This window comes from Anas platyrhynchos, chromosome 11 (assembly GCF_047663525.1).
Source record: "Anas platyrhynchos isolate ZD024472 breed Pekin duck chromosome 11, IASCAAS_PekinDuck_T2T, whole genome shotgun sequence".
Classification (NCBI taxonomy): domain Eukaryota; kingdom Metazoa; phylum Chordata; class Aves; order Anseriformes; family Anatidae; genus Anas; species Anas platyrhynchos.
Genome location: NC_092597.1, coordinates 16,191,670 through 16,201,998, shown reverse-complemented (window position 1 = coordinate 16,201,998; position 10,329 = coordinate 16,191,670). Strand labels below are relative to the sequence as shown.

General features: G+C 37.8%; 1 long non-coding RNA gene across 6 annotated transcripts in view; it reads right to left on the bottom strand.

Annotated features, from left to right (window-relative positions):
• Positions 1 to 8,274: 8,274 nt before the first annotated feature.
• Positions 8,275 to 10,329, bottom strand: part of LOC113844791 (uncharacterized) — a 31,339-nt gene continuing 29,284 nt past the window's right edge. For all 6 annotated transcript variants that reach the window (XR_011812082.1, XR_011812084.1, XR_011812081.1 and 3 more), the window contains one exon: positions 8,275 to 10,185. This is a non-coding gene — a long non-coding RNA (uncharacterized lncRNA). The remainder of the gene's footprint in view (positions 10,186 to 10,329) is intronic.

Sequence of the window (10,329 nt, the reverse complement as noted above, 5' to 3'; positions counted from 1 at the left end):
CATCACAAGATATCTATTTATAGTATAGCTGATTCTTGATGTCAAATGCAGATATTTGTTACTCATTTTTTAACTGTTTTTACACTTCTTAATATTGTCCACACGATGGCACCACGTTGTCTAAAAAGGGTGATTATTGCCTGCAGGATTTTTGCTACACATGTAAAAATAGCTTGAAACATTTACATTCAAATAAGTTCTTGATACAATGCCAGAAAAAACCAACTAGATGAAATCAGGCTTGAATTTTGGGCTAGGAAATATGATCAATGTTTTATCATCTTTTTAGAAAATAAAATCAAGCAACAAAGGCAGATAGAAGAAAGTACAACATACATGCTTTGCCGGGAATCAATTTCTTAAAATTAATTGGAACATTAATTTCTAACAAAAAACATACAGAAAAAGCATGTTTCTGAAGAAAGAGTAATACTTTCTACATAAAGATATGAAAACTGATGTGCAGCAAATGGTGCATGTTTTTATAGGGACACTGCTGTTACTTACACCAATCTACAGAGATTAAAATTCTGCACATTTTCAAAATAGATTGACATAATTCTACTTTGATGTTGTGGGTAATAAACTAGAAAAAAAATCAGGCTGCATGGATGCACTGCAGTGTTTCTAATTCGACCAGTGTGGACATTTATTGGTAAACACAGGATTTAATATAAAGCTTTATGGGACTGAATATTAGCACAGAATCTGAACAATCCCGTGACTGCCACAGTGTGGCGTAATTGATGGAGTAATGGAGATCTGAACCACGCTCTAGACCCGACCATTGAGCAACTAAGGGCATGCACTGTATTTTGGTTGTGCTGGTTTTGCAATCCATGAAATATGGACAGTGATTCATATTGCTTCATTTGCAAAGCACTTTGACATATAACAATGAAAAGCAAAATGTCTTAAGAAAGCTCTTAATGCTTCTTCCAAATTACACCCAGTAAGGAAAGGTCTACAAAGTACATTGTGGGCAGATAAAACTCACTTCCAGGCAGCTCAAAAGCTGTTAGCATGAAGCTAATCCTGAGCTATTAGTTCCCACTAAGAGACAGGGTGCATTAGTTCAGATTCAGTGCTGTGCTGATATAGCTTTTTGGAGGCCTGAGGTATAGAAAGAACTTGCATCTGCATACGTTTTGCTGTGTGATGTATGTTAACAGCACAATATTGAAGTAAAGAAGTATGGAATTCAAGAAAGCCCTCATCCTCCTAGTTAACTGACACAGAAGTAACACTGGAAAAATGAAAATCCAGTTATACATCTGCCTTTTCACTTTCCCTGCTCTTTTGCATGATCCCCCATCTCATATTTCACATTACTTCTCCTCTGCCATGTCATCTAGCCCAAACCTACTGATTTGCAAGGGTTATAAAGTCCTCTTCTAGCACTCAGTCCAAGTTCCTCGTCCCTCACTCTAATCACACCAGTACCTAGGCTGCTTTCTATTTTTGATTGTCAGGAGGTATTATTTTAGCTCAGTCAGCTGGTCAGAGGAGGAAGCCATATGCAGACTTACTAACTGGATATCTGAAGAAAAAAAAAAAAAAGAAAAGAAAAAAAAGAAAAGCAGAGAGAACATTACAATAAGAAATTCCACACAGCAGTGGAAGAATATATCCAAGCACTGGAAACTTTGGTGGAGTTGGCAGGTACGAGGGTGATTTTGATAACATCTGTGCCCACTCACCCTAAATTAATATTGCATAAATGCTATAACTTGGGATGGAAGGGAGTGTCCTTCTAAAACATTCTTTAGGAACACTTAGACATTTTAAGCATGAAAACTAAACTGGGGGGCCACAGATGAGGAATACATAAGACATGAAGTGCAGAAGGCATCAAATACAAGTGGAAATTAAGAAGTCTCTATGTTGTTTTGTCACCTACACCTCTCTTCTGTTCTGGTGTTGCCTCCATTCCCTGCCTAACCTGCTCTCCCTTAGATTCCTTGCCTGTATACAGTATAAAGAGGGAAAAGCACTGTATTTCATGCTGGCTTGGCTTCATCCTGGAAGCAGTAAAAAGGAATCTAATCCTAATTCCAATACTGTATTCCCCTGGGTAAGAGTAAAGGTTGGAAAGACCTGTCACCTTGCTGTGATATGTGCTATTTCAGCCAGGAGATGTGCAGCCCTAATAATGCCAACTACAAGACTTGCGTGATAGGTGTAGCAGTGCTTATAATGAGAGGGGCAACTTGTTATAAAGACAAAGGGAGAGACCCACATATTTTTAATTTTTTTTGTTGTTGTTTTTAAGGAGGATATATGATGAAGCAATTGACAAATGGTGGGCTTGTACAAAGCAATGCCTTTCATGTGAGAGAACAGAATCATCAGTGCTGTGCTAGAAAGCATTGCCATGACAGAGTCACTTCAGCTTTCTTTCAATAAGTTTCTATATTTTTTTGGCTAGGAGGCCTCAGAGTGCAACAGGATAGGCGCAAGCATTAGAAAATGCTTGATGACATTAATACCCACATTCACTGATGAAATTAATTCATACACATGCATCTCTGCTGTATGTTTATATGAGAAGCTCAGAGAGCTCATTTTCCAACATCTGTTAAATGCTGCTTCATACAGTACGTCAAAACAAAACTAAACAGACCATCCAGTTACAGGCCAGCTAGTATATACGTGTCTATAATGCTGGTCTTGTTTTAATTATAGGCTCCTTGGGGCAGGGACCATACCTGTATCTATTTCCCAAATAGGAACAACTATAGCAGAGATGCTCAGTAAGCAATAGCCTAAAGTTGTTATTAAAAGTAGTTGAAAGATGACAGGAAATTGAAGTAGACCTGGTGCAAATAACCAGAGATAGAGGCATATGAATTCTACACACAAACCAGCACCAACTAGTAAATTCTCAGTGTGGGGTATAAAGATGCAGCTGCCCAAGTAATTCTGACGTTAATAAGAGTTGCTAGGAGAAGAGCCCACAAACCACAGTACTGTCTCTGTGGGTCTGACAAGCCCACAGAAGGGAATAAGAATTATACATGCCAGCATTTATTTATATATATATATAGTTATTTAATTATATGGCACACCAGTTAAAAATACCTAACCAGCTTTTAGCATAAATCCCATTTCCAAAAGTAGCACCAGTCCTGAAGAGTCAAGGAGTTGTTTCTGCAGCTTTTTCATGTTAAAACTTTCAGGAGTTAGGTGATCTATGCCTTGGAAGATCTCAGTTTAGGAAAAACACCTTCAAAAATTGCATTTAGCTGTTTCTGAAAATGTTGCATGTAGAATTTAAAAAAAAAAAAATATTATATCCTGAAACAGCATGAAAGCAAGAATCTACTGAATAAACAAAGATCTGAATTAAAGCATGAGTTATCTGTCCTTTATAGGCAATATTTAATAAAACTCCTGAAACACTATTTAGCATGGATTATTGTTATAGGGCCTCTTAAAAAATTAAACACAGCAGTTTGTGAAATCCACATCAGACAGCAATTTCTATCCTTCCTCCCTGGTTTCCTACCACTCCTCTCTTGCTTGGGCTTTGTGCCTCTTCTATATCCTGAAGAAACAACTGAGCAGTTGTTTGGGGAAAAGTTTAAGGTTCATCAGCTTTTCCGGTCTTTTTGCTGACAATTTTGGCAGCATCAGTTCAGCCAGAACACCCAAGATGTATTATAGTCTTGCAAGTAACCAGTGAATTTAATTGACCATGAAAAGTTATATTTTGCCAAAAAAATATATATCTATGCATGCATGTATGTGTACATATATGTGTATACATACATAGTTATGTACATATAATAAAAATGAACTATACATACATACACATACTAGGTACTTTAATGTTGGCACAGCAATAACATGTAGTTCAGTGTGTGAAGAACAATCTTTCCTCATCTAAAAATATTAACTGTTCTTTTTTTTGAAACTACCTGATTTAATCTCTTTCAGTGTAATCTTGTGTGGTCCTGAACATATGCATACTCAAGCCTGATTACAAATGACTTCACGTCACGTAGTAATCCAGAATAACACTCTATTTTATGCTTCATCACGTCCCCTTTTTTCTTGTCCATCATCTTTCCCCCTTCTGCTTGATGCACAATTCTGTCCACAAAATCCAGCCGACCTCAGGTTCTACTTGTGGCTGAGAAGTCACTCAGAGACAGCCCAATTTATGAGGCTGTGCTCTTTGATCCTCCTAAGCCAGTCAGTGTGATAACTCCCCCTAGGACACGTTGAGCAGATGACCATGTTGAGTGCCTCCCATCTTGCCTTCCTACAGAGGGGAAGCCAACCAAGATAAAGGGGAAGATCAAGGTATGAAACTGCAAACAACAGTAAACCCCAGCCTAACAAGTTCCTGAAGAAAGTGGTCAGCTATGATATCCTTGGTAATCCCAGAAACAAGCTTTGGAGGATGAGGAAGTCAACCCAGTGATCAGACAGTCACAAAGCTGTGTCATAACAAGTTCATGCTCATACCTCTTACGAAACAAAATCACAACTCATAATAAGATACTAAACCATAATTCTTACAATGGACTGGAGTAAATGGGAATGGACTAGTTTTCTATGTGCATGGTAAATGGATGAAGCCCAGGTGAAGGACTGTAACTATGTCTTTTGCTTTTATGGCACCATCTTTGACTAGCGATCGTGGTAGACAGAGGTAATAAAAAGAGATTACCATGGCCAAAAATCCCCTAGGTTTGATCTTTGTGTTTCTGGTCACTGTTTTAAATGAAGTGAAAACTCCTTCCGTTTCCCTAGCTAACATGGGTAACAGTAGCCTATTTCACACTTTGTCATACATGCATCAGGTGCATTTTCATCCTTTGTTTACCATACCTATGAGTTAGCATCCTTGCCTGATAAACAGGCATAACTGCTTTGTAAAGAATACAGTAAGAACTACTTTTTGGATGTTTCCTAGGTGCTGACCAAAGCACCATACAAATATTACCAAGAAATTATTATTGTTCATAAATGTTCTGGCATTCTAAAATGTACCACAAAATCTTTCTGCATATATTTGGTGTCAAATCACACCAAAATTCACAGGTTTAATTAATAAAAACATTGATAACTCCATCATGACAAAAATACTCAGTATCTGTTCTCTTTTATGCACATTCTTTTTTCAGGAACAAGTGAAAATTTGTTTAAAAGGCATCCACATAACTATCTCAATAATTGCAGTGCATGACCTTTGATAGAACATAACTTATTGTTCTTACTGCTCATTGAAAATGTTGATGCTTCCAGCAGTGCTTGTATTTCAACATTTTCCTCTGTTCCATGCTAATTAATATCTAACTGCATATATCAACTGATTATGCCATGTTAGGCGGTTATGGAATTTTGTTCTGAAGTGCTAAGTGATTTTAAACAGTGTCACGCTCTGGGACTTGTGAATGGTTTCTACTGAACACTAGGCTTAATACAGAATTCAGAAACACCAACACAAATTCCTGCTTCCTATGAAATTAGCTTAACAAGGATTTGGGGAGTAACCATTTGCACTATATGGTTGATGTGAGCAACCATTTCATCAAAGCAATTATGTCTGAGAACAGAACATTCATTCATCAGAGAAAGAATTGAAACAAAGTTGATTTATACCACACATTTGACTTGTTACACAACAGAACTGTTAGCTGTTTGATTTTAGAAGTTAAATGTTACATGTAAGTGATGCAGCTTATTTGATTGGTCCATGCAACCTATAGCAATTTTAGGTTTTCTGTAACAGCACAAGGTTCATATTGTAAAGAAAGATGTCAGAGTCAGTATAAATGCACAATAATGATTCTTCAAACATATTTCAAGTTATTCTACAACGAGAATACATGTATATTAATATATTGGGGTAGGGCAATTTTTCTAAAGGAACAGTGTAATTAACTGAGGACAATTCTCCTGTGTAACTGCCATGAAGAGAGTATTCATCAGCTGGAGACCTTGTGCCTGCAACATAACAGCACCGTTGGCTAAGACATACTTCCTGAGGGTGGGACAGTGAAGTTGAAACTGAACTGATAGGCAAAGAAAGAGTTCTTAAAGAGCCTGGAAAACATACCCATGAAATCAAAACTACAGAGAAAAAGAAGAACATAAACTAAAGCTGTTCAAAATATTTTAAAATTTGTATGGCTATCTGTGCCTGGGGAGAATCTAACATGACATGAAACATTTGAATGTGAGCAAAGATTTTCCCCACAGAAATAAGCAATAAATCATCTTTTCAGTTTAGTAGTCAGATATAGCTCTAATTATATTTTTCGGTAACAGTCTATGAAGTTTTTTGCTGATACTTTTCTCCCCTGTTGAACCAAAATTAAAAATGTTCACTTGAAAGAGTATTTTAGAGATTAAAAAAATAAATAGATCTTTGCAAAAGTTAAAAATAGTTTGTTGCATAACGTTCCTGTTACTGTGCAAAGATCCTGGTATGCCTCAAGTTATGGAATAAAAAGTGTATTGCATTTACAGCCCTGAATTCATTGTCTATGTACCATTTTCGTGTTGAGTACAATCAGGACAGCACCAGGGGAGGTATAATTAATAGTTTCACTTAGATTCACCTCACTAATGGTTTGTTTTCTTTACCTATTTTACCCAATTTTGCCAAATTACTGCGTTACATTCTTCCAATCCAGAAAAACATTAATGCGAAGTGTGAATAGATGGGCAGGCTTTTGTAAAAACAACAACCAAATAGCTCTACAAATTGGTTACAAGAGTAACAGCTGTTGAAGATCAGCTGTTATACCCCAAGCCCATTGCTGCTGTAGTAAATTGCACAGAGCAGAATAAACATGCCAGAATGCTTTAATTACCTTAAATTATGAACATTTTTTAAAATTGTATTTCTGATTCAAAGAAGTCTGTCTTTCCATCCCAAGCCTCTGAATTCTGTCTCATGAAGGTATGTAGACAGACAGCAAAGAAATCATCTTGCAACAATCTGCTGGAAGAAAATAAAACAGATTCTTTAGTCTCTTCCTGCAATGAACACTCCTCAGACTTTTTGTATAATTTTTTTCTGAACTCTTTCCACCTTGTAATAACCTGTTCTAATAAGAGTGGATGCCCTACCTGGGCAGAGTGGCTCATGTAGTGCTTTATTCAGTGGTAAGGACACTGTTTCCCCTTAACACTTGGCACACACACACACACACATTTCCAAGACTGCATCCACAGTGAGGGTGGGTGGGTGGCTTGGGGCTAGCCAGCGAAAATGGTTCCAGTCCTCCAGTCTCCTCATTTCCATTTGCTAGAGTAGTCTGCGACCTGCACATGCTGCTTCCCCAGCGTCAAGAAAGCAGGAAGGAGAAGGGAGATTGGATGCATGGGACAACACATGGGTTCAATAGATAGGCTCAAAGCACCTAGAAGCTGCTTTACTGAATTCAGATGTTGCTGAATTATTCCACACTGCTCTTGGGAGACTAGAAGGGACTGCTCTTGCACAGTAGGATTACAATTTTCTCACTCCCAAACAGTTTGCTGCTCTAGGTAAATGCTAGTTTTGCCTATATCTAGGCTGGCTGTATTTGTCCATACACAGTTTCAACAGACACTTTCCATTAAATTCTTTATTAAAGACATTACAAAAGGAGATGAAGTTATAATTTTAAAAGTATCATTAGTTATATATTCTAAATAGTGTAAAGTGTTTGACTTATGGTCAGTATTCAAGACCAAATAAAAAACACAAGTTAATGGCTATTTTCAGCTAGGAAGTATATTAACAAGGAGATATCCAAAAATCTACATGCAATCTGGGATTAATATAGTGTATTTACTACTCATCTGAAAAGCAAGCATGCAACACCAGAGGTGGTGTAACTGTGAAATTATACGTGATTGTTTAGAAAAGCCATAACTTGAAGAAATAAAGGAAATAAAACAAACAAAAGCTAAAGGAAGGGTCTGGGCAACAAGATGGCAGCTGAAATTTAGCGTAGGTAAGTGTAAGGTAATGTGCATTGAAAGGAACAATTCAAACTATTCATATACACTGATGGTTTGCAAAATCACTCAAGAAAAAGATTTAGGCGTTACTGTGGACAGCTTAATGGAAATTTCTACTCAGTGCACAGCAGTGGTCAAAAAAAGCAAACAAGATGTCAGGCTATATTAAAGATGGATTGGAAAATAATACTGGAAATAATAACAATACCATCAAATACATCAATAATGTATTCTCTGTTTTAAGAATAGCGTATTTTGTTTTCATTCTTTGAAAATCACCTAAAATAGGGAATTAAAGTGGATTTAAAGGCATAGACAAACTTCTATAAAGTGAAAGATATTTTAAAGGGTGTCAGAATCATGACATCCTTGAAATTAATTTTCTTTTCCTCTAAACGACTTATCTGCTCAGTTTATAAGTTTGTAAACAAGGATAGTGGGAGGGACTTACCTTCACTATATCTATAGATGAATGGCTTAAAAACGACATACAGACTATTGATGGGCCTCTTTCCAGCACAAATGCATCATTTCCCTGTTACTGCAGAGAAAAATGGAAAGGGGCAGTTCCTCACCAAGCCTCCTCTCTGCTCTCCCCTCACCCTAGTCTGCAGGGCCCAATCCAGTACCACTTCCTATTTGGTTTACACTCAGTTGGTGCCTGTACCCATCACCTTCTATTCAAATTTCACCTGCTTCCCCAGGTCCAGTCAAGCACCCTAACCTGAGATCTTCCTTCCTTTAATCCCTTCTATTTCCCTACACCCCACACTTGCACATCTCAGAGCTGATTAACCCTCTGCAGTCCCACACCCATTATCCCAGTGCTCCCCCACATGACTTTATGACCCACTTTTCCCCCACTGCAGGCACAGCTCACCAGCTTAGTTCCTTCAGCTTTGCTGTCAGGATTGTTGATGCTGTTGGACACCCACTATTTGCCTTCCCTACAGTATTTACGCAGAAGGTTGCTTTCCCATATTCTGCAGACCACTGTCAGACATGCATGATGCTGTTGACATTATCACTTACACAGTAAACTAGAAAGACTAAAACCAGAGGTTAATTTATGGCAGAGGATCCCCCCATGTACACACCCATCCAGTTTAGGGCTATAGCATACCTCAGTGCATATATCGCCTAGATATAATTTAAGGCAGAGGTTTCTCTCCTGAATACTTGACATTCCAGATTGAAGGCTGTCCTATGCACTATGGACAGTGATATACACCAACCTTTGTGGTTCCTAGGTTCCTAGTGCTTGCTGTAATTAGATGTCAGATTTGTAAATTCAACGTTGTTTAGTCTGAGGATAAGTGAGCAAAATGGGAAACTCATTTACCCAGCAGTGGGAGGGTGTGGAGAGAAACAGTGTTGTTTTCTGTGGAGGATTTTTATTTTTATTACTAGACTCTTGAGAGGCTAAAGATGTCACTAGGTCCTTATGCTGTTCTGGGCTGTGAAACCAGCAAGGGAAAATATGAACTGATGCAGTTTTATATAACTTACAAATGTGTTTAGCATTTTCTGTGACAGAGTGAAGGCAGTCAAAAAATTTAACTGTTTCCTTTATGAACTTTATTTTGTTTATCTGTAACCTTGCTCTATACCAGCAGAACTGGCAGTAGTCTTGTCCAGAGCAGGGGCAGGGCATTTTCCCACATAGCCAAAATAAATTCTTATTCCAATAAAAAAAGGAGAAGAAAAAAAAAAAAGAAGAAAAGAAAGTTATGCTGTGAAATGGCATTATTACCTCTAACAAAAAGCATATGGAATAGTAGCTTGCACATAGGTCTGAGAGCCAGGAATAAATCAGTGCTAGTCTAGACATGCTGATTCCAGCTGTGGTCCTGAAACAAGCTGTTAGTGCTAGAATTTGATTAAGCCTAATGCCCATCTGGAGAAGATGATGAATGAAGGCAGAATACCACTGTCCCATCAGAGTTGTGCTTAGAGGTATTTGTATTATGGCTGGAAAACAGGCATGAGAACAAGGGTTACTCATTGTATTCCTGTTTCTCCCAGTAAGTGACTGGTTCCACAGCCAGTTTCAGAAGACAGTGTGGTACATTCTATGGAATTGTGACTTACCACATAGCCCTTTTCTTCGCCTCAGTATAGGCAAAGAAGCAGCAGAAATGACTTTACTTGGTCGTGGTTTCCACTTACTTAGTATGGCCCTCAGTCATTATGTCTCATTTGCTTTCTCCACAGTGGCTGTAACATTTAATTAATTAATATTTATAAGCACACAGAAGATGGAAAGCCTTATATATTACATGTTTAAGGTGAGTAATTACCTCACAAAAAGACATAAACTCTGGCCAGTGATGTAATTTCAGAATGCAGAGTGCTGGCAGG